This window comes from Cupressus sempervirens, chromosome 2 (assembly GCF_028749045.1).
Source record: "Cupressus sempervirens isolate cs-2001-9-10 chromosome 2, ASM2874904v1, whole genome shotgun sequence".
In the NCBI taxonomy this organism is placed as follows: Eukaryota; Viridiplantae; Streptophyta; class Pinopsida; order Cupressales; family Cupressaceae; genus Cupressus; species Cupressus sempervirens.
The window spans coordinates 423,325,937-423,340,769 of record NC_143119.1 but is presented as its reverse complement, the minus strand read 5'-3'; the positions used below and the strand labels follow the sequence as shown (position 1 = coordinate 423,340,769).

General features: G+C 34.3%; 1 protein-coding gene across 5 annotated transcripts in view; it reads right to left on the bottom strand.

The window, feature by feature from the left end:
* Window positions 1-14,833, bottom strand: part of LOC149572902 (organic cation/carnitine transporter 7-like) — a 153,138-nt gene that overhangs the window by 123,048 nt on the left and 15,257 nt on the right. For 2 of the 5 annotated variants that reach the window (XM_089814005.1, XM_089814001.1), the window contains exon 2: window positions 14,060-14,096. The exons of the other annotated variants lie outside the window; for them this stretch is intronic. The gene's annotated coding sequence lies outside the window, so the exon portion shown is untranslated. The remainder of the gene's footprint in view (window positions 1-14,059; window positions 14,097-14,833) is intronic. 5 annotated transcript variants of the gene reach the window in all.

Here is a 14,833-nt window from a genome sequence, read left to right as displayed (position 1 = left end):
AAACAAAGGCAGAGGTCTCCTATTTTAATCAGAGCATTGAAATTCTTTATTTGGCACTACTGTCATTGTCGGGAGACTAGAAAAGGGAAAATGACTACAGTTTATCAAGAATGAGAAAAATGTTACCGACAGGATATGAACTAGCTCAATCATCCGGAAGCATACCATCAGTCATGGTAATTATGCGGTTTGTCTGACCCCAAGGAGGACATTGTGAGTATCTTGTCAGTTCATTCACAAGCCTCTCATGCATTTGCTAGCATCAATTGTCACCTCTATTTTTAGCATCTTCTCTGTTATTTCTCTCAACCTCTTGAACTCAAAGGAATTTCCAGCATCATAGGCAATGCCATCTCCGTCCATGTTCAGAACCCATTTTTTTAAAATCGAACGAATGAGCTTTCACTAGAAGATTAGAAAGCATCGCTTTCTTAATGGTAAAGGCAAGAATAAAGTTCACAATCATTTTTGATCGGGGTCTCAAGAGGGGTTGTTATACTTTGAAGTATCGGTAAGCATGTTTTGGTTCTTTCTTTGGGTTGTTTGAAGTGTTTATCAACGGTTGAGTTTGATGGTGAAGTTTTTCATCACGTTTTTAACATAAAGTTATCAGGCTCTTGCCAACTTCAGTTCTTCTAAGATGGTCACCAAGTCTTTTGTATTCTCACCTTCTTCATTGTGGCGTTACGATGATGTGGCATTATTGCTAAGTGTTCATCTATCATCAGCCTTGGTCAGTTTTATTTATAATGCGATTCATTGTCCTTGTTTCGGTAACCCCTTAACGTTGGCAAACTTGGGGAAGGGTGTAGATTTCTATAGCAATTGTGACTGAAAAAATCTCTAGAGTTGCAATTTGTCCCATGTTGAGCAATTGATAACAACTAAATTCAGTATGCTAACAAAGGGGGTGAATTTTTCTGTCAAAAGCATTTGTTGTGGACCTGTTTGGATTGGAAGAGGAGTTGGGAAACTTGCAAGTTAGATTTTTCTTCATCACATCATACATTCTCGTTGCCGACTTGTTCAATGAAAAAGTTCTGCATGGTAGAGTCATAGGTCTCATTCATGTCAACATCCCTCAAATTGTTAGAAACATGCATAGAAGCGTTCATCATCTATAGTCTCTTTGTCTAAAAATTCCATCAATTCAAGAACCATCAGGTGCTTCATGTTTAGCAACACATGTATCTAATGAAAAAGATGTGCAACAATGAATGTTTGTCTATGGTTAGTTGGAGTTTCTTCTCTTCAGAACACTCAATCAAGCTCATCTGTTTAGATTCAAAGTATAGATGTTCGAAAAACATCATCAAGCTTATTTATTATCATCATGGAGCCATCATTTTGTAGCAATTGTCAAATAAGTTAAGGGTGACCGTTCCTTATAAGTACCAAATCTCAATTTTGTATGGTCGTGTGAAGCACCTATTCAAGTTTAATAGTTCAGTCTCAAGTTTAAATTATTATAAATATTTCATCTCTAATATACCTAATCTTATATGATCATAAAGTTTTAAAGGAACTTGTTCAAGGACAGATCAGATGCAATGTTTGGAATGGCTGAGTGATAATTTCTTTCACTATGACTGAACGGTTAAGGAAAACTGGACTTCAAGGAGATAACTATTCTATATTATTGAATAATATGTGATTGTAGTATTGATCTCTATTATAGTTGATTTTATGAGTTATTAATATCTCTCTTGTTTGTAGGATGCAACAAGAAGCAATGAGATGAGGGTGTTGCCTTGATGATACATATTCAGAGGGAAATGTTCAGCCCAAGAGGGAGTTTACATCAACTATCTTAGTGTGGCAATCAGAGTCATCCCTTGTAACAACCACTTTTCCCGGGTCTCAACTAACAACTAACATATCAAATAAATATAGTTATTACTTCATTTTCATAGGAAGACAGTTATATCAGTTACGTTCATGTGAATGAGATTAACAGTTACAATTAGTTAAACAGAAATTTCATAACTAACAATTGAAAACACCATCAATGAATTTACTATGCAAATTAAAATCTACATAACATGGAATTCGAAACCGAAATCAATCTAGGGATGCTTTTGCAAACACCCAAGGTAGTCCACAAATACCACTCAGGATCAAATGACGATTACCATCTAATACCACTATATCAAAATCAAATGACAATTACCATCAAATACCACTATATCAATTAGGGCATTGATTACCATTGGATCATTTGGGGCATCACATACTACTGTATCAATTAGGGCATCTATTATCATTGGGTCATTTAGGGCATCAATTACTATTGGATCATTTTGGGCATCAGATACCACTGTATCATATGAGGCATCAGATACCACTATAACATTTAAAACATCAGATACTACTGTATCATTTGGGGCATCGGATACCTCTATTTCATTCTTTTTCTTCCTATTGCTAACTGTGGCAATAACATAATATTAGAAGATATGCTCATAGTCATTATTCTTATAAATGAAAGACTAAAATAACAATCCTATAGAAATATTTCATATTCAGTTGGAAGGTCAACCGATCTAAATGGTTACCAATTACATTGACGAGAAAGGTTGCTTTCATCAAAGGAAATAACCGAATTCAACGATATAAATTAATCCATCATATCTTCTACTTGTATAAATATCATAAAAGTAAAATTACATGTTACTAATAAATGTTTGAATGCTCAACTTATCTTTATCTGATGCACGTCCTGACATCTCGTGGAGAGGGGAAACATTGTGAGGGGCTTAACCTCCCAACCACGGACCTTAAACTTATCCCTACACTTTCTCTCACTAGAAAGGCCCTCCCTTCCTGGAATAGACATGGAACACCTTGTCAGCCACTGAGCATTCTGGTACTTAATCACACCACTCGACTTGACAACAGAGAATGAATTGGACATGCATGAACTATTAAATGATTTTCCTTTTTGAATAATATATATAATTGTAATGTCATATCTGATTTTGTTTCCATGTTATTGCAGATTTCTTTATCACCTCTTCCTTGGCCATTTAACCGGGTGAGTCCCAGGTGTTTAAATCTCAAAGTAAACCAACTCAATTTGTTGATCCTTAGATAGTGTATGATTAATTACATATTCAGTATATCTCAACTTTTATGGCTTGAGGAAACAATCTTAAGACTTGCAAAAGTATAATTTGGTTCTGACTTTCAACAATAAAAGAAAGATGTTTGGACTCAACATGACAATTTGTCTTTACTCAATATGGAAAGATTATAGTGCAGACTTCTCATGGACGTACTTCCTTCTACTATAATTTATGATGCAGAACAAAAGAATGAAGATGTATCACTCAAAAAAGAAGTGGCCACTTAACCTAGTCTAACGTAATACAAAAACATGATTCTTGGCTTAATGTTTAATAACCGGCTCCCTCACAAGAGTAATCCGTATGCAATAACAGAATGTGTCTGATTTTCGCCTTCAACAAGGGTGTAGAACAAGGAGTAAAACTGTGGAAAGAAATTCAGGAGTAAAATCATGTGGAGGCAAAATACATATCCGACTTCTCTTGGCTTCCAAATATATGTAAAGGCATTCAATTTCTCAAGGCTTCTGAGAAGCCGTAACTCTTAAAGAAATGTTTTGCCTTCTTGGACGCCGATATAATATGCCAAGCGTACATTTTGGTTTCAAGTAAAGAATTGAGTAAATAAGGAAAAGAATTTGAAGGATATGAATTAATGATAAATTATAATATATTTATCTACTTGCACGTAGATGTTTTTATAAGATTGGCATCATATTATATGTTTTTATCCAAGGTTATATCTTTTATTATGTATATCTAAATACATGCTTTATTTGGAAGATTATTTTATCTTCTTGTACGTGTATTTAAATGTACGTATTAGATAGAATCTTGTATAAAACTATATTATGGTGTCACCTTTATTTCTATATCTATGTGCACGTACATAAATGTGTTATAATGAAATGATGGAAATGTCAACCACAAGCCGTTAAAAGTATGTACTTTAATTAATTTAAAATTATTAATATTTTTAATGTTTATTTAATAGCTCATGCATGTCTAATGTTTGTATCCTGTTATGCAGTCACTATGTCTTCAACCATGGTGATTCACGATTCATACCCATTTGCCCAGTGATGGTGATGCTTCTGTGCCCAATTCTTTTTTTGACAATGCTTCCACCCCTTTGACGTTCTCCCTACAAAGAAAATTCTCCACAGTTAAATCATATTACTATAACAAGTTATTGATTATAAATAATCATAATGGCTAACTGCCTTTTCAATTCCATGAATTCATTATAAATAATCAACTAGCATGTTATCTTCATATGAAATTATAACAACTAACCATCTTACCATTTCGCAGGATTATAAACTTAACTGTCAATTGACTTCATGTGAACCTCAACAGCTATATAAATATTTTAAATTGGGTTGAAAATTGGGATGTAACATCCATGCTGAGAGGGAGTCTCTGTTGGGAGAGAATCTCAATCATAATACATCAACTATCTATTGTGATGATTTTCTTTCTTGTTGATTATGAGTTCTTATTTATGTGAAATTAATAGAATTGTAAGGTCAGCTATGATAACTCTTTCCCTTTCATACTGAACATCATGTAGAGAGTCCATGATGTCATCACATTGAGAGATTTCCTCATGGGAGTTGGATGTCATGTTGAGAGATTCCATGACAGCATCAAGTTGAGAGAGTTTGTGATGTAGGCTGGTTGTGATCCTTACAGGCCTATCATGTTGAAAGATTCCATGACAGCACACATCGAAAGTGTCTGTGACGTAAGCTGGTTGTGATCCTTGCAGGCCTATCATGTTGAGTGATTCCATGATTTTTGAATATTAAAAAGTTACTTGTTTTTTATATTGTCATGTTGAGAGAGTCCATGACTAATAAATTTAGTAAATTTCATATTTGCTAAGAGGGAAACCCCTTGGACGACCCTCGGCAAGTAGGCATGGTGGAAGTTCTGACTTTAATTTTATGTGCTTATAAAGTAACTATGGTGAATTATGTTATGCTGAAACATCTTTGGTTGCAGCTATGTGTGTCTACCTTACTAAAGATATCTCTCTTGCTAAGAGGGAGTGTTGAAGATTGTAACTGCGATAGAGATCTTTAACTCTAATTTTATGAAATAGAAATATGGCTATTATGACTGTTATGGTCATCTTTAGCTAAAAGAGACATTTATGATAATATTATATAAAGAGATGTGTGTTATGTGTCATGCAAAGAGGAATGCATATGGAAATATGAAGAGTTTTATTTGAAAATTGAAGAGACCTTTAGCTGTGTAATTAAGCTTCTCTCTATTCTGAATATATATTGTATCAAAGTGAAAGCATTGTACTTGAACATTTCTTGATCAATAAAAGAGATATTTTTGTTGTGCGGTTGGGTTTTTCCCTTTATGTGGAAGGGTTTTCCCAAGATAATCTCATGTCTCTTGTATCTATTTTGTTCTTCCTTATTATTGTTTATCTTTATTTTTGGGGCAAACTTAACACTTTGAACATGTTGGTTTGCTAGTTGTGATCAAAGTGGTGCAGCGTCTGCACAACAATTCCTTTATGAGATTGATTTGGAACCTTGGGATCATTTGGGTTTGCAGTTTAGCAGTTGATGATAAGGAAGCCAATGTTGGCTTATTGGAGCTTGCTTTGTTCCAATTTTGTTTTTTAAGAGCAGTTTCCAGAAGAGTTGACGAAAAGAGTACAATATTTGATTGCTTTACATATTACTTCCTCTAAGGAGGTTTCTTGTTTTGGCATCCAGCAAGGCAGTACTTTCAATAGTTGGTGTTATAGATCTCCTACATTGGCTTGGGACACTTGGATCATAACCAATTTCAATTTGGTTTTGCATAGTGATCTTGGGGGATCATTTGAATTGCATGAGGACAAGCAATTTTTGGAACGGGTGGATTGTAATGTCCCCTTTTCTAGCACATGTTGTATGATGTTTTCATTAGCATATTTCTCCATAGTCTTGTAGGTTAACCAAGACTATTAAGGGATCTTGATGATATTTGGCCTCAGAAATTTCAGTTGTAGACCATTTTGAAGGGTTCTGAGGCAGTTTTGAGCATACTTCCTATTTATAGTAAGTCATTATAGCTATATTTGGACTTCCAATGTAGTGATATCTTGATGGTAAATTGCTCAATATCGATAGGATCATTTATTTATCATTGATATAATTTCTCATCCATTAATAAAGCCTTTTATAAAGTTAAATTTAATTATTTAACTTTATTAATGCAGAGTCTATAGTTTGTGAGATATTTTAATTAAATGGCCCCCTTTATTCTATAATATATTGAAGATTAAAGAAAAGCTAGAGGGGACTCAAGTGAAGGAAAATCATGTTATGTGGTATGAAAGTATTAAAGAAAAAGCAATTGCAATAAAATAGGGACCGAAAAAGCAACTGCGGGAAAAAAGGAGTTATAAAAAAAAGCCCGAAAGTATAATAAGTGCCAAAAAAAAGTGATTTTGTTTATCCCACAATGTCAAGATAAGTGAAAAAGCTCTTAGAAACTCATTCAGCAGGCTTGGTTATACTTGGATATTGTATGAATTGGAGAAATTGTGGAGACTATTCTCTTGGGGCTTGGAGGATGAAATCCCTCTGTGCTACCATTCTTCTTGTTGTTGGAAGATATAGTTAGAAGGATTTTTTGTATTGATCATCAAGGTAACATCAACTTATTTGTGCTAGTTTCTTTATTGAAAGTGGTTGTCAGCTTCCTAGGGTTCAATTGGAGGATTAGTAATTGGGTTCGAATGCTATTGTTATTTGCATAATATTACATGCTAGCTGATTTTATTTGGAGTCTAATAGTGCAACTGTAAAGTATATATGTATGTTAAATGAGTTGTACTGGCTTGGAAATAGACTAAGCTATACCAGTCTGACATACATCTACAGCAAGCTAAATAAACAAATGTGCAAGTATGTAATAAGTCATACCAGTCTGATATACATCTCCAGCAAGTTGAATAAGTCTGAAATTGTCTGGGAAAGAGTTATACAGATTTGAAGATTATATGTGGGTATCATACATGTTTGAAAATGCCTAGGACAGATCCATACTGGTCAAAAGAAGGCTGAGAATGGAACGTTCAGATCTGTAGCTGCACATAGGGTGTTTTACATCCCATATACAGGACGTATCAGGCCTGCAATAGGGTTTGGAACTGCATTTGTGGTAGGTGATTCCTTTGCATCTCTGTTTGAGCAGCAATTAGTCATACATGTGAAATCTGAACTGAATTTATGAAAATGTTCATTGGCACTTTCCTCATGCTTGTTATATGTTTTAAATATTAATGATATTCGAAATGCACAATGTGATCAGAGCATAAGTGTATTGTTCCTTTATTGAATGAAGTAAAGCTTACTTAGCAAAAAACAATCAACACATCACATCAACATATTGAAACAAAATCAAGAACTCAGTTCTCAAATTGCAAGCAAACTATTTGACAAAATACATGTGAGCAAAATGGTTTAAATTTTATTAAAACTATTTGACACATATAGGGAACATCCTAACATGCATAGATGCACCCATACTATGCATTCATAGCATTCTACATTAAGCCTCATGGCACTCTACGTTAAGCACCAAGTTCATACATACATACATACATACATACATACATACATATATATATATATATATATATATATCAAGATAATGAGATCACTGCTCCCCATGGTCGGGCATCACTTCCAACTCATGGTCATGGACTATGCACTTCCTAGCTGATAATATTCTGGGCTAGAATATTCTGCAATCGATGTTATTCTGGGCTGATATGAGAATAATCCAATAATGACTTATGATTATTATGACTAATCATATATAATTACTCATAATAATCACAAGTGATTACTATGAGTAAAATAACAATTACATACTCAGTGTTGGCCGTATCACATCTCCATTGATACTTGGCATATATCAATCATTATTCTAGGCAAAAGCTACATATGATTACTCCTAACAATCATACATAAATATTATAAGTATGGTGATTACTGGTTATGAAGATTGGTGTCTTTCCATCATACCTCTTCAGCACATATTTATATTAAGCCAATCAGCTCTCCAAAGCAAGATTGAAGAAGATTTAATATTATTATTTATACTTCCCTTTGTGGAATTGCTTGTATACAGAGCATGAAAGGTGGTTGCTGCAACCACTGGTGCAAGCACTATAATTGTATATCAGAGAAGACATCTATAAGAAGAGCATATATCATAATTATATATCTGAGATGGCTTGTGTAGCGAAGAAGATTGCATACATAATACTGAATATCAGAGACGTCATATCTCTGCCCGAACTTAACGTGTAAACCTGTAACTACAGCATATAATACAATCGAAGATCAGAGATGGCTATACAGGATAGAGTGCATATAATACCTATAAACTGCATTCTGAGACCACAAAGTCATCAATTATCCATATTGAGAGGATTCAACATTGCATTTGGAACTACCAGTCATGTACATTCTGTTATGACCCATTTATCATTGCAATTGCATTACAACACTGTTAATTACATTATCATTGCCATCACACATACCATTCAGTATTGCATTTCCATTATTGTAGCATTTGGAATTACCAGTCATATATATAGTTCATTGTCTTGTATTCACATTTCACTGTTATAGCATTCATTATTTTATACATTTCATATGTTTGTATTACTTGCACATTGTATTGAAGAAAAAATTCAGTAATTCACAGTGTCTAAAAAACCATAAAAGGGGACATTACAGAAGCCCTCCTCAAAAATAGGAACTGCACCAAAAGTCTCTAGGTGGATCTTAGAGGTCTCTTGATGCGTCCTGATCAACTCCCAATCAATCCATAAAAACTAGGGATTCCTCCTAAAATATAGGAGACTGTTCTAAACTGGCCAAGCTGGCTCACAAAGTCCCTGTGTGACTTCATAAGCCCCTGGATGGCTGTAACGACCCCTGCCCTGATGGGTTGTAATGTTGGGACAATGTTCTCAAAACTTTAACCAAAGACATTTTTCTAATATATATTGGCAATATATGTTGTTTATCTTGATTGTATGCACAAAATATTATTCGCAAAAGACATATATAATGATGAGAGTTTCTTGGTTCAATGGGTGTGGTGTCGCCCAAATTAAGAGTCACCTCTATAAGAAACTTAGGCTATGTAAGATTAAGATCATATCAATATTATTATATTATTCCACTAAATGTATATGAATAATATCTATAATGACCTGATTTGTTAAGTTATTGTGTAAGGGTGAAGTTGTCTTGATAGTCCTACCATTTATGCAAAGAGTTCCTAGAGTCAACCCGATTGCTTGTGTAATAATTTTCTTGTGAAATGGTGGACAATTTTTCTTCAAACTGTAGTAGCTCAATTTATAACAATCTTTCTTCTTTTCTCCAACCAATTTATGTCAGTGAGGCAATTACATTCTAAGAGGATATCCAAAATTTAAAAAGTTCTTGATGGTCCCTTCATGAATGAGGTTGAATGTCTTCTTATATTCGGTCCCTCGGTTTGGAAGATTGCGACTCCTTGCAAGAGTTACGTCTCTTGTCTCAAGTCATCATACTTATCGTAATTGTTGTATTTATTGTTAGGATCAAGCAACACTGGGGGGGGGGGTGAACAAGTGTTTCAGCACTTTTAAACCAATTCAACAATTTATAACTTAACCATATGCAACCATAAACCACAATGCATAAAAGTAAAGCACACATCAAAAAAGTACTCATAACACCATGATTTATTCTTCAGGGAATCTTGGCCAAGGGAAAACCCTAGTGGGAGTTAAATCCACAAGATTATGCACTGATTTGAAGTATCTTTGTTAGGAGATCTGACCCTATTAGGATTTGTTACATAGCATTTAGTACAATAGTCCCTATTAGGAGACAAGACCTTGTTAGAGGTCTGCAACCCTATTAGGAATTGAGAACAAAAAGAAAGAGCACTTGCTCGAGAATGAAGGTTACATCCACCTTCTAGACTCATTGTCCAAATACAAAGAAAGTATTACATCAAAAATGAACTATACATGACATCAAAATGTCTAATTACTTCCACTGAAGCTTGCATTTGTTCTGATCCAACATAAAGGCTCGCACATAGCATCACATATATCATACATATCCTCCGTACCAAATAAAACTTTCCTTCATACCTTATGAATTATTAATTCAGTCAGCTACACTAACGCTTCACAAAATGTGTCCATTCAATCATCAAAATATAAAATTGGACCACGCTATCCAAGAGTTAAGTCCTTGGATGTCATTCCTCTATTGCTAAGCAATTGAATTAGCAAAACAATTCAATTAGCTAAGCCAAATTACCTAATCTCATAAATTGTCTTGAAACTGTCATACTGGACCTATTCTACTTCGCATCACCAAAACACATGCTCCTCATCATATTAACCCAAGCGTCCGTACCAGTAGCCCATGTACACTATATATTCCATGTTCCCAAAATTGTAGCCTCATCCGATAATTTTGTTGTCGTCGCTGACCAAAACTGTCCAAATGTATCCTATATTCCCTTTCTGGACTTAGGCATTTTTCACATACATATTATAACATAGTTAATTTTTAGCCCAAGCAACCATACGTATGAAATATGTTGTCATCAATGACAACACCTGACTCCTCACTCAACATTCACTTGCCAACAATCTCCCATTTGGCATTGATGGCAACACTTAGTGAAAAATGAGAAAGTACCCAAAGCCAAATGCAAAATGCTCTTGGTAGATTGATCTGTCAATACACTCCCCCTTACAATATAGAGTGTACATATATCATTTTTCACTCTACCACTCCCCTTTTGTCATCAATGGCAAAGGCGAGATGCCGAAATTCATCTATGTACATCAAACCAAAATTTCGCATCAAAGCAAGCTATCTCTACACAAACCTCAAAATGCCTACAAAATTGAGTTTCGATGCTTGAAAGTCAATGCCCAATGTCTTCTTTAAGCTTGCTACTGCTTGTATCTCACCACACAAAGCATAAACAACTATCTTTGCCACCTCAAGAGCTCTAGGTCTAAAATTTTGAGTTGTCTCAAGCAATTCCAATTATTTCTGCATAATCTCAAGTTTAGGAGTGATGAGACTCCTCAGTTCTACAAATCTCTTCAAAACTCTATCCTTCTCATACTAAAGTGTACTTAGTACTTACCTTATCCATTACCTTGCTAACTTGTCAAACTATGTGACAGCTTGGCTAGATGATTCATGCATAGTAGCCAACTTCCCCAAGCTTTCATCTTCCTCCTTAATCATTTTATCTACATCTACTACATACCTAGTATTATGATAATAGATAGTTTATATTATCTCCGTTTAGTATCTAATGGTTATCTATTGTAATCTCCTGTAAATATTAGAATGTTTCTAATATTTAGTTTTATGTTTCTAAAATAGAATGTTTCTATTCTTTACGAATCTCAAAGTTGCATGGATACGGATACGGATACGGATAGAAATATAGATACAGTATTGGGTACGAATACGGCCATTTTTTTATATCCCCAATATGGATACAGCTGGATACAACATTAATAAATATCACATACACATATTTAACACGATTTTCTAAGTTATTAGAGGAGTTTTTCATTATTTTGAAAAGAATATTGACACATAAATGCTACATAAATATTTATAACTTAATTGTAGAGCTGCATTAGAAGATAACCCAACAAAATGGGTTGCTGAATAGAAAAACATTTTCTTTGTCTTTTGGTGCTGGTTTTGTTTATACCATTTTTTTAAAAACAACTGTATTGATAAAAAAATTAAAATTAAAAATTGGGAAGATTTACGCCACACCTTAAAAATACCAAATTACGTAGTATTTGGCATGCTTGGAAAATCAACTATTTTTAGGCAAGCATGGATACAATATTCAACGTGTATCCGGGCGATATCTAATACGTTTCCAAATTGGATACGGGGATATGTGCGCCCAAGGAAGGACAATGGAGTTTCCGGCAACTCTATTTACGATTGTTTCTTAAGGAAACATCGTTAAAGTCTCTTGTATAAATTGATCTCTTGATCACTATTAATAACAAGCAAATATTTCCTAATTACTTTGTAATATGGTATCAAAGCCAATACTTTAAATTTTTTTTAACATAATTATAATTTCTTAGTTGAAATTATCTACCTTTTATTTTCGAAATTATTTATATGCATATTTGCTTCCAACTCTATAATTCGACTAGGGCTTCCGTCTCGAGAGATCTGAAAATTTTCTGATCCTAGATTCTTGGTGGGCTAGGTTATTGTCTATTTTTTCTAAGTGCCTTGACTTTCATGCCTCAATTTTCAAGCCAGCCGATCTAGAAACCGACAACATATTTTTTTTGGATTTTTTGAGCTCTCTTCTAGGTCACCCTTCAAATTTTTTGGGTCTCTACTTTTTGAGGGTTGCATGTACTTGCATGCTGTTTGCATGTGCTGCTTTACCATGCAATGTCTCGTGTTTTGGCTCCCTTAAAAGTTCTGGTGGGTTTTCATAATTTTTTCCCTCCAAAAAATAAAATTCTGATGGGTTTTCATATTTTTTTCCCGAAAAAAATTTTATGGGTTTCTATAAATTTTCCCTTAAAAAACTCTAATTCAGTAATTTGCAAAGTTCAATGGGATTCCTTTGTGGGTTTGTAATTTTTTCCTCAATAATTATATGTTGGGTTTTACCATTTTTCCTAAGAAACGAAGCTTTGAATTTTCAAGTTTTGATTGATTTTTCATCTCAAAAATCATGTTGGGTTTTGATTGATTTTTCACCTCAAAAATCATGTTGGGTTTTGATTGATTTTTCACCTCAAAAATCATGTTAGGCAGCTCATCACCGCCTTTTTCTCCCCCTTGTCTCCACCACAAGGCATGAAAAGGCCATCCAGTATCACTCCCTCCAGATCAGTCAGACACTATACCAGTCTTTCCAAGCAGAGACACTACTCCAGCAGTTCTCGATGACGATCTAAGACTCTAAAGCGTCCACGATTATATCCTTCTATGACTGATTTCTTTGTACCAAGGATCCTTAGTCCTTACCTTGGTTTTTTTGGTTCCGTGTCTTGTTTTGTTTCTTCTCAATCACCATTTGGTGCTCCTGCTTTGGTTGGCTCTTTTGTTTGTATGCTTAGTCCCATAAACCCTTGTAGTTTTTTGTTGAACATTAATATTATTATCTTATCTTATCTTATCACCCCAAAAATCATGTTTGGTTTTTTCGATTTTCTCCTAAAATCATGGCTTTTTGCAGTTTTTTTTGGAGCATTATGCTCATCTGCAAAGTTTTGGAGTGTTATCCAAAGTACTATTAGCAGTCTTCTCAACAGACATCCTCTGCTCCAGATTCAGAAGGCTCCTGGAAGAACATTCGATGCAACTATTGCCACAAGTTTAGTCACATGAAGTTTGAATGTCGGAAGCCCTTAGCTGCCCTCTCTAGGTTATCTAGTTCGCAACCCACAACAAACAGTGTAGAGCCCCTTGAACGGACAGAATCTATCTTTTATGCTTTTTGACAACTTCATGCTCTAGATAGATTAACCATTGAGGGAGGGTATTACGATAATAGAGAGTTTATATCATCTCTGTTTAGTATCTAATGGTTATCTATTGTAATCTTCTGTAAATATTATAATGTTTCTAATATTTAGTTTTATGTTTCTAGAATAGAATGTTTCTATTCCTTACGATTGTTTCTTAAGGAAACATCGTTCAGTCTCTTGTATAAATTGATCTCTTGATCTGTAACATTCACTTTTTCAAGGTCTTAACTAACAACACAGAAATACAGTTACTACTTCATATTCAAGAGAAGGCAGTTACAACATTTATGTTCAGGTGAATGAGATTGATGGTTAGAATTAGTTAAACGGAAATTGCATAGCTAACATTTGATAGCATCATCAACAAATCTAGTAAATAAAGAATTTAAGTTTTACATACCTTCAATTCCGAAACCGGAATTCGCCTAGGGCAAAATCTGCAAAACCCAAGTTAATCCACATATACCACTTAGGGCACGAATAGTTATACCACTAAATCATAAAAGTAAATACCATTTAGGGTATCAAATAACACTACATCATCCCTTTTCTTTCTATTGCCAACTATGGCAATAACATATAGTTAAAAGATACATTCATAATCATTATTCACATAAATGAAAGACAGAAATAACAACCATAAGATAAGCCTATCTCATGCATACAGGAATCCAAATACATTTCATGTTCAAATGGAAGATCAACTGATCTAACCGGTTACCAAATTACACTAACGAGAAAAGTTGACTTCATTGAAGGGAATAATTGATTCAACGATATAAATGAATATATCATATTTTCAACTTGTAATTTCAAATATCATAAAAGTAAAATACCTGTTACTAACAGATGTTTGAATGCATAACTTATCTTTGTCTTGTGCATGACTTGGAATCTGGTGGAGAAGAGAAGCATTGTCAAGGGCTTTACCTCCCAACCGTGGACCTTTGAATATCTCCACACAATCTCAATCGAGAAAGGCCCTCCCTACCTAGAAATAGACAATGGAACACCTTGTCCAGCTACTGAGCATCATAGTACTAGAGTATCAATCCCACTGCTCGACTAGACATCAAGATCTATCACTGAACTACTATGAGCTGACTTGAATTAAACAATTTTCTTTCATTAAATGTTCATGCGATTTAGACACTAATCAATAGTTTATTCTTCT